The following is a 13,411-nucleotide window of genomic DNA, read 5'->3' as shown; positions in this document are numbered from 1 at the left end:
ATCAGCTTGATATGAATTCAGAATACTGTATGATACATAATTAGAAACTTATTGGGTAGCTCTGAAATATTAGACGTTACTTACTGTTTGTGTTTTATTTTTCCTCTCCATGCAAGTGTGTAATGGAGACATTATTCAGGCATCCCTATGATAGTACGTTAGCATTGCTTTGCATGGGATTTATGTTTTATTTTGCATACCAGCATTTATTAGTGTTATTTAAAGCACAGCAATGAGTTGATCTTTTGTTGTTTTCCTAACTTTTAAAAAGAGGGTGGACAAAGTGATCCGCCCAGCATGTGGAATGGAAACATTCTGCATGCTGTGGCGGCAGAATTCTTGGCCACCCCCAACAAATTTGTTTTTGAGTCTCCAAAAACTAGCTGAGGTCCGTTATGTTTTATTTTTCCAAAAATGACTCCCCACATGGAATTTCGTTGTCTAAAACTATCTCTTCTCATGCGTACCCTCTGACGCAGAGAAAGAGCTGCAAGAGCACATTGGCAATCCATTGATCAGGCACATGATTAAAAACCGATATGTTTTGAGAAAACATAAACAAGGACCAAACAATAGAATCAACACAATGTGGAGCAAGCATTTTTCCACTCCAGGTAAAGCAGATGCAGTTGCATTCTGTTTCTAAATTAAAGTGGAAAAAATTAAAAACTCACTAATTTTTTGACAAAAAGATACACTAGATGTAATCTTTTCCAACCCATGATAATTTTTTGCAATGTCCCGTAAATAACTATTGACATATCTGCATTTTAATTTAGTTTTGAAAAGAAGACAAAGCGAAGAGAAACAAGATGGAAAAAGCAAAGAGAAATAAAGATCTGGCAGGAATCCATTCATTCAGGAAAGCAGGACCACAGAGTTTACTTCCAGGGGGAACAGATAAAAGACTATCTTTGAATGCAGTTAATGACTTTTCTCACCTGAAGTGTTGACAAGTGTTCCGTGAGTACACTTCTTACCAGATGGGAACATTGACTTGACTGCCCAAATCCACCCCAAGCCTAGTTTTCCTTCCTTCTTTTTCCGCAGAAATGGAAGCTCCTTTCTTTTTTCAAAAGCATCTGCTTCTTTCTTATCTGTACATTGATATGCTGACATTCTCAAACTTTACATCCATGTCTGCTGTGAGTTTAAGGTGGAAGGTTCAGAGCCTGAGAGATGCTTTCTTGTTTGGCGTGTTGTAATGTAAAATCTCTTAAAGAGTTTGTTGAAGAAAAACTGTCGGCGGCTGTGCTATTAACAGGTGTTCACACTGCCTTCCAGCTCTGCCTGTCTATAGAGCCAGAGGGAGCTTTAACCTCAGTGCCATCATATAGGGTAAACAAATGTGGTCCCTAAACACAGTGGGAATCTGCTCTTCAGAGTCAAATGGAACACAATGCAAATTCTCCACATTAACTGGGGATACTTTTAGATTTCTGGATTCAAACACAGGATATGTGAAAGTTTCTAACAATACAGATGTTTTATGTAAGGAAATAAAAACAAGAAACATGACAAAAAAGCAGAGATGCCCTACATGTCTGTCAGAAACTCTTTCGTGGGAGATAAATCCGTATTCATGAGTCTGACTCTTGCCAGTTACACTGTTTTATCTAGGAAGGATTTGCTGAGCCTAAATGTTCGCTTTGGAAAATAATTTCCCTTCTCCTGCAGTTGCTTATCACCTCCTAAATTTAAGTGGTTTCAGTTAATTGCTACTTTGTCGGCATCTGTACAGCACTGTGATGTTATTTCAGTATACTGTCACAAATTAAAAAGGAGTATTGTCCATTTGTCCTTCATATAGAGTACTTTGGAAATCAGGTTGTATAGATGAAAATAGTTAACGACACTGCCATTAAGGGATATTTGGGTTTTATGCAGATACAGTGTCAGTAAAAAGAGATATTTTTCCAGCTAACTGATATATGTTTGAACCACTGATTTCTGCATTCACAAAAATAGCCCCTGACCATGTGCCCGTCTTTCTTTATAAGAGAGATCGTCTTACTAGGCAGCAGCTCTATCTGTTCTATTTTCAAAGCAAGAACCAAAGCTGCACATTGAAGAAAGTGCTTTGAACTTACTTACTTTTAATTGTATGTTTTTAGGATATTGTAAAAGGGGAAAAAATGCTGCATACCTCAGTCCATCTGTCTCAAATGTAATATGAATTCATGGAATGATACCTGGAGTTTATTAATTCAGAGCCACAGAGACAGCTGAATAATGAAATTTAATGAAAATTTTAGATGGACTAAAAGTCAGAGTGCTTCTGTCATTAATTTTAAAAGCACACATACCATCAGGCTTCACACAGTAATGATAAATTCCTCCACTGGACCTCATGGTATATGGTAACTGTGCCCAATACTGAGAAGAAAGGCTTGTTTCTTATTTGATGGAATTCAAGGTCTTATTATGGGAATTGATTTTCCTGACAATGTGCATATCTAAAAAAAGACTTAACTTTAAATTCAAATGAAGGACTATAGGAAAATGATTTGTCTTGTGAGGGTGACTGATGAAAAAAATGTTGTATTTCTCGCTTGCACTTTTTCTAGATTTAAAAAAAATTTTAAAAAGAAAAGTGCAAAACCTACGTTAACTCAGGGATTACTGTTGCCTCACTTTATTATGTTATGTGGAAGATTCAAAATGAAGACGCAATTTGAGAGGCATGCATATGACTATTGCAAAATAGGATCCGTGACTTCTAATGATACCTTTTACAGATCCTTTTTACACAAAATTTAAGTCGCTCTAATTTTCTGGGAAACTGTGCAGCTGAAGTAAAGCATACATTCAGGTAAAAACCTATCCAACCCCTCCCCCAGACAGTCCTTTACACTTTCCTCTGCAGTGTCTAACTATGATAATAATAATAATAAAAGAGATCAAGTCCAAAATAATGTGTGTATTATCTGAATATTACTAACTACCAGATGAAGGTAAAATCTGATTAACTGTCTTTTATGGAAGCCAGCAGGAAGCCACCAATATTTATATAAAGTAAAAGCAAACAGCAGCAGAACAGGTGAAGGTGAAGACAGAAGTTAGCTAAAGTCTGACAGTTTCCTACAAACCATTGTCTAAATTGTTGTGGAACTGAGAAATAACAAAGTTTCTCCTGACACTTTGTGTAGGTATTTCAGGATTTGACACCTTAAAGAAATGACTTTTCAAAGCAATTTCTTCAAAGGCAACATTTTACAGTCTTCTCGTGACCCTTCTTTTTTATGCTATCAAATATTCTCTCATGTAAAGATATGTTTGTCACGCTATAACTAGATGAATTAGCACCAGCCCAATGTCTCATTTCACTGTCAATGCACTAAAACTTAATTTCAGATCATAACAATGAATGGGAGCCGTTTAATTTTTCCAGCTGCATACTCCAGTTAATTTTTTGAGTAGAACGATACTCTCAAAGGAACAGCCTTCAGCATTGTATCTTAAACGAATCTATTCAAAAGAATCCGCATTCTCTACATAGCACATCTTTACAATTAATTGGTTTATCCGCTTCTTTTCACGTATGCTCAACTAACTTCTGAGATAAGTTGTACATGAGGAAGTGTGCATAAAAACTATTCACAAAGTGTTTATAATTTTCTGCTTGAAGGCCCCCGATACATTTACTGTTGTGGTTGATTTTTTTTCCCCTGCTGTTTTACAAAGAATTGGAAAAAAATAAGATGAAATAAAAAAGTCATTGTCAGACTCTATCTATTAGCACCATCCTCTCTCTACCTGTCTTTATTTCCTGTCTCTTTTTGTCACATTGCTGCTTATAACGCATTGAAACTGTACAATAGGTTCACTGTTGACCAAAAAAAGATGCTGGTAGGAGAATAAATCCAGTCAGATCCCTGTGGTTTACTCATCCTACCTCACGTCCTGTGGACTTGTGACTATACCTCTGGCCCAGCGTGGGCCGCACTCAACCAAGCATGGTGTTATTGGACCAGCCATGGAAACCCTCTGTACTCTGACCCCAGAGGAGATTGGATCCTTGGTAGCAGAGAACCTTAGCGGCTGCCTCTGTGGCTTCGCAGTGTGACTCCATACAGCGGGATAATGTGTTAGTTGTAGAAATGTAAGACCCCGGGATAAATCAGGAGTCAGTACAGGATAGACGGGATCATCCCCTTTACTTTGTCAACTTTTTCAGTTCAAGTTCTTATGTTGTTCTTATGTTTTAAAGCTCTTTCAGTATTATTCCCCAAAGTTTTTCATATTTTTCCTGTGACTGCATGGATTTCCTCCTAGTATTCCTGCTTCCTCTCATAGTCCAAAGACACGCATGCCAGATTTTTAAACTCATTTTAAACTGACCAGGTGTGGATCCAAAGGTAGGTAAATGCATAGAATAAAGTGCTGTAAGGATATATGTGTAAAGGTAAATACAGCTTTAAGAGTAAAATGCTTTGAGTGGTCAGTAAGATCAGTTAAGCTCTATATAAACAGCAGCCCATTCCATCATATCTATCCTACTTAGCAGTAATATGTGTGGATTCTGGAGCTTTATATTAGTGAAGCTTCATTGTTGTTAAAAATATAGATTGAATGTGGGCACTATAGTCTACTCTTATTTTCTCCCACAACACTGTCTTGCTGCTTTTATGATTCAATAATGCACTACATGTGGCTGAAAATAGTCCATACCAAGCAAGTTTTAGTCATGCCAGAGAAATACTAGAATCAGTTATTGGTTCAATCTGTTGAAGGCCCTGAAAAGAACCCCAAATTTCCCCTGATGCAAAAAAGTGTCTGTGTGTGCGGGTTTAATTGTGATAAATTAATAGTTGTTGATGTTTGAGTGTGTTTGTAAATGTGTCTTGTAGTACAAATTGCTTTGATGGCCAGTAAATATTTTAAAAAGCCGCTACAGTGTATACATGTACGGAAAAATGATATTAGGCCCATGTCTTTATAATATTTTATTGTTTGCTATCCTTTTTCTGCATTTGCCTCCACATAATAATTTAAACATCCATTTAAGTGCTTTCCTGAATTTTTTTGTCCTTTCCTCAGGACTAAATTATGACTAAATAACTAACAGCACCTATTACTTACTAGATTGTGAAGTTTATTAATGGCCTTTTTTAGGTTTATGTTTTATTTACTTGTATCGTCCACCGCTTAATGATTTTACAATGTATAATGCTCTTACATATTAAATGCACCAATCTGTATTTAAAATAAAAATAAAATACAAGCCCCAAACCTAAAGTTTAATTACCTGTTTGAAGGGATAATTTTATTCCAGGTGAATATCTTCTTCAATATTCTTCACTACGTTTTAATGTGGCAGTCAGTGAAGCAACATTACAAGTTTGGGCTTGTAGTCCTGATGATGTTTGAAATGCACACAAAGCCCTATTCTGTTGAAAACAAACACAGACACGCACAGACACACACACACACACACACACACACAACATTATCCCATCAATTTAGTGTACATTTGGCAACAAAAAGGTGTCCCTATATTTTTTGAGTGGGTATACTGCTCAGCCATTTGAAGGTGTTTGTCTATGGAGTGTCAAAGCTGTCAAATGATGTTGTCACATAAACATGTCACGGCGAGATCCAATATCTAGCCCCCGTCCTTTGGCTGACAGAACGACGTCTTTCCTGTTAAAGTCTCTTCTTGCCTGCACAGTATGACTCTTCATAAACAAACAAACAGAGACAAAAGACAGCCCAAATCTTGCATGTCGAAATCCGACTCTTTGAAAGCCAAAAAGAAGGAATGGATGCAACAACCAGCAGCTGTCTTTCACTTAACTACCCACAGCTTTTGAATAGCATTAGAATACATGAGGACTTCTAGACAGCGAGGTGTACTCCCCTGGTTCCTAATGTATGACTATTTCATATGGACTGGAGAGGGAGCGAGGGAGGAACTGTCTGTGGGGGTGATTGACACAGGCCCACATTAGGAGCAGCTTTTGGAAATAGGTCCGTGGAGACTTGGCGTATTGGGTCTGCTGAAGGAACGGTGTCTCCGTGAGGAGCGGTGCCTTCTTAACCCCACTCATTGGTATGCCGATGCGCGGGTAGCGAGCAGCGCTCCACACGGCAGAGCCTTCCAGACTGCTGCTGCAGCCCCCAATTCAACACGCCGATACGCAGACACAACCCCACTGAGGACCCGTGACGATATGCAGCGTGGAATACTGAATCAAAATAGGCTCCAATTAATAATCATATAGTTAGTTCATTTTTAGGCTCCCCGTGCGCTCACCGCGGCCTGCAGGAGATCTCATCCTTCCAGAAGTTTCGGCAGGCAAAAGTTTGGCTTCAATTTCACAACGCTCCGCAGCATCCACACGCAAGCACACGAGGCGTCAAACATGTCAAGCTTCAAGTTGGTGCAAATAAGAAGGCACAGGCCCTCCCATCCCTCCCACATGTGACAAAACACAGGCAAAATAAAATGTTTAAATTTGGTTTTAGATCTCACTTCGGGCCTCTAGAATGAGAGGAATAACATGTCAGCATTGAGACATACTCTGCTGTCAGGTAAGAAGACAGAATATCACTTTACCCTATTGTGACTTTGAACTATATGACAGTAAGCAGACAGATTGTTTTTGTCACAGAACTAAGTGACCTTGAACCCAGCTGTTCTCTTTTCAAACTCTTCCTCCGTACATCTAAAAATATTCCCATCACAAGCAAACTGATGGAATTTACGAGACCTAATGTCATTGCAAAGAAATATTACCACAAACATACAGTACATATTTTTGTCTTTATCATTCGAAGGGAGTTATCATTTAGCAAGCTTCGAGGTCCAAGGTGAGACAGGAATATTTGAGTACGCCTAATGAAAGGCAATATAAAAGGTGCCTCTTGTGTTGTTTGAAATCAGCTTGTTTTGTTTTTTGGCTATGTTACATGTGCTGGCACTAATTATACAAGCTAGGTAGTCCTCGCACATTCAAAAAAGAAAATTCGACCATTTTTGACATGTTCATTTAAAGTTACTAATCATATGTAAATATGCAAAGCAGGTCCCGATGGGATTTCTTTGATATGCAAATTGAAAGTGCAAACAAAGGTGGGGGAGATGAAGAGGATTTTTTTTAATAATATGAAGAAAAAAAAAAACCTCTGAGATGGTATTGTCATGATGTTCTGCTGGAAAAGAAAAATGTGAGATACCACCACTCATGGCATTTTGTTAGCGCATTTTTTTCAAACATGATAGTGCCATGCGCTGGAATGCCACCGCCAAATTTCTGCCTTTAATATCAAAGGCAGGGTCCGATATGAATCTAGTCTTGTTTGCTATTCGCTTATATTGGAACATGTAAGCGGGCATGACAGTGTAGCCTCTATCATAACAGCAACTTACATGCACAGTTATCTGTTTGATGGGATGTAAAGGGAAGGTCAGTGTTTCCATAATTCACTCCAGAACCATAAATCACAGTATAAGATCTCCTTTGCCCGTGCAGTTGTCGTGTGCTGTTCGCTAAATGCAGAAAATGACCAATTCACCGCTGTATAATATGGCACTTATGGGCACAGGTGGAGGTTTTAAAAGACTTTGTTTTCCCCTTTCCCTCGCTTACTCTGCCGAGCTGTACATTCAGATTAATCGTTAAATTCTCGCTGCTCGTGAATCTAATCATTATTTTATGCATGTTAGCACACTGTTAACTGTCCAGTGCTCTGACAGTAAGCTAACAAACGTTCCTATGTGGTCAGCAATGGGAAGCAATGGAGGGAAACTGACTTTTATTGACACGAGGCTGTCAGAATGGAGACACCACCACTGTTCATTTCCAATTTCAGTCCACAGATTGGAATCCGCTGCTGGGCTCTCCAGTGTCTCAAGCACCATTTTCTGAGCCTATGGTGTGGAAAACATGATTTAATTCCTGTTCAATGCTTTTCATCAGATTCTCCATCTCTCCAAATCGTCTTTGTGTGGCATCATATTGAAGGAGTAATTGTGCATCACTGTGGATGGTGGAGTGCAACGTCCTCTGGTAAAGCCAAGGGAAAAAAAAGTGATGAGGGAAGCTGTTGCTTGATGTTGCAGTACTGTTACTGATCATTTCTTGCCAGTGAGAAAGCTGTTTACAATATTGTGGTAATGTTCTCTTTCAGTGAAAGTGACTCAGTAACGGCAGTCACAGCAGTGAAAACAACTGCAACTAATGAAAAGTGACTGTAAACCAATGAGCAGGTGCGTGATCGATATTTTAATTACATGTTTGTGGAACGCACTGCAGTGCTGCTCCCTCACCAATAACATGTTGATTCATGCAGAAGTGGGATATGTGGCCTTTCATTGTGTTTCACTGAGTTTCTGTTTCTTGCCTTGAAGAAGGGCTAGTTTTTGTCACATGACCTATGGTTCAAACCACAAAACAGAAATATGTGGTGTGTCACTGTATCATTAAATAATTTTAAAAACTAATTAAAAATATTTTTACTACTTACTCATTATTAAAACTACCATAGTTTTCGGGTCATAAGCCGCTACTTTTTTCCCACACTGTGAACACTGCGGCTTATACTGATGTGCGGCCAGTGTTGGGGAGTGACGGAATACATGTACCGCCGTTACGTATTTAAAATACAAAATATGAGGTGGTAAAAAGGTGGTATTTAGAATACAGTTACTTTGTTGAAATAAATGGATTACACGGCGGTGCTTTCCTGTTTCATATTGTGGCGGGTCAGGACTGTTTCGGTTTTGTTTGACAGCTGTTTAACGCTGCTGCCTGGAACAACAGAACGTTCTGTTGTTCCAGGCAGCAGCGTTACGGTTGCCATGGTTACAGGGTGACGCTCACGCCTTTTTGTTGTTGTTGTTGTGCTAAGCTAATAGGCAGAATGCTACAGGTATAGCTCTAAAGAATGTAGCATCATGGGCAGTGTAGTCCGTGCTGCAGGGAGAATGGACTGCTATACTCGTTATGTGTCTGTGAGCGCGAGGAGGGAGAAAAAGGCGATTGGAAAAGTACGAGTTGTCATCGAGCAAAAACGGGAGCTGGGAGCATGTAAATATAATAATAACCACTGCAGTCAAGAAGAGTGCCTGACAAGCCCAGTTGTAAGTACGCTATTAAGACTCGACTGTACGCTTGTGTTTGTGTTTTCCTCCGAAACAATAAGTTCCGTTGGAGCAGCCTTTCAACGCCTCTCTCTGTCTCTCGCAAGTAAAGTTGACCCACACAACAAAGTAAAGCTATTTTTCGGCTACGAGCCGACAGGGACCCCGCCGTATTAGTCAGAGGTCCCTTTACTACGGGTTCGGAGCCGCGGACCTTCAGTAACAGTAATAAATCACAGCAATAGTACATTCACATAGTTGTAAAAAGCATGATAACATATTAAGTAATCCAAAGTATTCAGAATACGTTACTCTCATCGAGTAACATAACGGAATATGTTACAGAATACATTTTGGGGCATGTATTCTGTATTCTGTAATGGAATACATTTTAAAAGTAACCTTCCCAACACTGCGTGCAGCTAATGCATTTTTTTTCATGCGGCCAAAAACATTTTGCCTGGTACCAGTAGACCAATAAAATTGATAAGTAGCATATATACGGTATATATTTTTACCGGTTGTTAAGAGACGTTGTAATATTGTTTGTGCACTGTTCCGTAAAAAAACCATGAGCAATGTAATTTGTGTGTTACCGATACGTACGTATACTTAAAGGTAACCGTGTTACAGACGCTGTTCGAGGGGGGGAAAAAGCATTTGCAGTATGTATTTTTGTATGTTACCATAAAGTTTATGTTACCTTACGGATTAAATTAAACGTTAAAAATCCTCACGTGTAATATTTCTGTGTAAATATCTCATATTACGAGTGAAACGCATTCGGCTTTAAATCCAGTGCGGCCTGTACAAGTACAAAATTGATTCTCTTTCTAAAATAAGCGCATGCGGCTTTTAATCAGATGTGCTCTGTAGTCCGGGAATTACGGTAATCCGTTACATTGTACATTATATTTGTGTTACCTGACTCATCAGAGCTTCCTATAAGGCACAAACTCTAAAACTTTTACATCCACTTACTCCACCCTCTGCCGTTAACTTATAATAATACAAAACAAAAGTGTGTACATTTTTAACAGACATGAACTAATAGCCCAAGTGACTGATTGTTGGTAATCAAAATTCTCAATTTGTACAATGAAAACAGGTAGATTAAAACACCATTCCACTCCAAGCAGAGACCACCTGATTCAGGAGTGTAAGCTTAGGCTGTAGGGTCACATAGGCTGAGAGTCCGGTCGACGACCTCCTGGTAACCTCGGGTGTAGAGACAAATGTGGAATCACCAGTGTTGGTTAAGTTACTTGAAAATAGTGATTAGTTACTAATTACTGATTACGTCTCCAAGAAAGTAATCCTGTTACTTAATTAATTTTGTCACGACCTGTGGGATCGGCAAGGCGCTGATCATAATCTCCAAACTCCTGGCTCTCCTTTTCTATCTCTCTCTCTCCCTCTCTCCCCCTCTCTCCTGTTTTGCTGGGGTGGAACTCATGGTGGGTTCATGCCCTCGGCCCACGCCTTCCTAGATTGGGAACACTTCGGCCTCATCAGACCAGCTGGTATTTTAGAGGGAGGAGGTCAGCTGTTCAACGCTGGATTGTTGTGAAGACTCTAGTCAGTACACGTCGAGCCCAAGTTTTCGTGCCTCCGTCTCAGAAAGTTAACGTGTGTCTCTGTGTTCTAGATTCCCCGGACCCGTCCCCGTGTTTCCCCGTGTGGAGTGTGGAAGGAGAGAGAGAGGTTGGAGTGAGCACGTGTGTGATTCCCCTGTTTTCCCTGGAGCCCTGGAACCCTGCCTCTCACATCTTGTATATAGCACTATCCTCGCACTGTCCTCTCTGTTAAAACGCAACTCCGGAGTCCTGCAAGTGGATCCTCAGAGCAACCCGTGACAATAACAATCCAGCCATACCATGGATCGAGCAGACTCGGCTCAGCAATCCGCCCCCTCTCCTAAAGCCTTGTTGGAGCGACACGAGCAGATGCTACAACACATTAACCATCAGTTGCTCGCACTCACTCAGGCTCTCGCTCAGCACAGACCTCTGCCAGGTCCCACTATGCCTCCCCCGTCTGCTCCTTCACAGCCGCCAACCCCGGAACCCTCCACGCTACCAACCCCCGCTTCCGCAGAACCTCCAGAACAAGCTCTACCGTCACCGGAGCCGTTTGCTGGTGAGTCCACAAGTGTGCTGGTTTCCTAACACAGATTACGTTGCAGTTTAGGCAACTGCGGCGGACATATGAAAGTGATGGAGCAAAGATGGCCTTTTCTGTACAGTTACTCCGCGGTCAAGCCTTAAACTGGGCTCAAGCAGTGTTGTGAACCGACCCGGAGATTGCCTATGCTGATTTTCTCTCAAAGTTTAAAAGTGTTTTTGAAAGGGGCACCGGAACAGAGGCAGCGGGCCACCGTTTGCTGAACTTAAAACAAGGAAGACGGTGTATGGCGGACTTCTCTGTGGAGTTTTGGACACTGAAGATCTTGTAAATAAACCGTCTCTGTTAAAACATAACTCCGGAGTCCGGAGACAGATTTGTTATTTTCAAAAGTAATTAGTTACTTTATTACTTTGTTACTTTTTAAAACATGATACACAACCTGAATAAGTAAAGCACATTGCATCAAGCAAAAATGTAATTATATGCAACAGTCTCTGACTGGAAGAAATATGTTTAACATGTAAACCTATTTTCTGCATATTCCAGCATATACATACATATACATACACTCACTCTTTCAAATAGTAAAACACAGCAAACAAGAAATAAAATCAAAGATTCAGCAACACTGAGTCCTGTCGCTCTTAAATCTATTTTCACCTGTTTAGCAGGAGTGGGGGTTTGTCCGGTGCCGCAGCGGTCATATCAGTGGGGGGATGTGGGGGTTTCTCTGTGAATTTCACATTCCCGTGGCAGTGTGCTCGGTACTTGGTTAGATTTGAAGTTTAATTTTTCGCTGTAGAAAGACGTTTTCTTCCCACGCAGAGTGTACAGCAGACACTAATGTTTTTGTCACTTTTTACAGAATCAAACCCAAAGTAATGTGAGTACTTCCAAGCTTTAAATGCTACATGTTCATACTCTCTCCCACACTCCATATTATCCATTGTTGATCTACACAAGTCTGTTGCTGTCACTGACATCACACGTTCTTACGTCATTGTCACGAGACACTCTCACAAACAAAATCATGACAGTTTAGTAATGCAGTAACACAGCTTACTTACGGGAAAGTAACAGTAATCTAATTACTTTTCTTGCAATAGTAATCCCTTACTTTGCTCATTACTTGAAAACGTAATCAGATTACAGTAACGGGTTATTGCCCATTTCTGATAATCACAAACTGACCTGCATGGAAGATGCTGACCTGTCTGCAAACACCCGCCTTTTACTCTCTGACCTGCGTGAAACACAGAAAACTCAGACACAAACCAGAAATAGGGAAAGTTTGGCTTCAATGCTGCAACCAGTTTTGGGTATATTGCATTGTGAAGTAATGCTTTAGTATTACTACATTTTTCGTTTTTAACATTTTTCAGTAATGCACTAATATAATGCTTTACTGTGCTAAATTCACTAATTATAATACAGTTGATTAAGTATTACTGCATTAATTTTAAGGAAAGTAATGTAATGTAACCAAAACATTTAAAAAAGGACATTTCAAAATTTTTATTTTCCCAATTAAATCTGTCTGTCAATATGAACTCCCTAAAACAGCTGAAACAGAATTTCAGCCACCAATATTTTTTTTTCTTTTGTGTACAATGCTGTCTTTTTAACATTAAACCAACTTGCAAGCCTGGCAGAAAAACAAGCTATTGTGAAAGTTTCCAAACCTGCAATTCTTCCGATGGCCACTAGAGACTGCCTCCAAACAGTGAGCCAATCCCCACAGTGAGCTGTCTTAAAATGTTCACTCAATATGCAGCAAAACCAAACAGCCTAGAGTTAATAAAATAAACCTGAATTCTTCCTTTCAACTACTTCAACTTTCTTGAACCTCTGTCGACTCACTGACATAGATCATATATTGTCCTTGTCTCTTTCTTTGTTTCTCTTCTCTTTTTCCTCATCTACTGCCATAAAGTTGGACTACATGGCATGCCACTTTGAGCCTGGCTTTGTCAGATGTGTCTTCCTGTTAAAAGGGAGTTTTTTTCTTCCCCTGTTGCCAATTGCTTGATTACAGGGGATCATACTTTTGTTGAGTCTTCATAAAGTGGCTTGAGACAACTGTTGTTTTCAAGTTGCACATGCAAGTAAATACAGCTGTACTGAATGTCATTTAGCAAGCCAGTCAAGAACCCTTACACAAACACAGAGACACAACAACATCTAAACAAATTTTTTCAG

The sequence above is a fragment of the Astatotilapia calliptera genome, chromosome 23, assembly GCF_900246225.1.
Source record: "Astatotilapia calliptera chromosome 23, fAstCal1.2, whole genome shotgun sequence".
NCBI classification, from domain to species: domain Eukaryota; kingdom Metazoa; phylum Chordata; class Actinopteri; order Cichliformes; family Cichlidae; genus Astatotilapia; species Astatotilapia calliptera.
Note: the sequence above shows the minus strand (reverse complement) of the source record.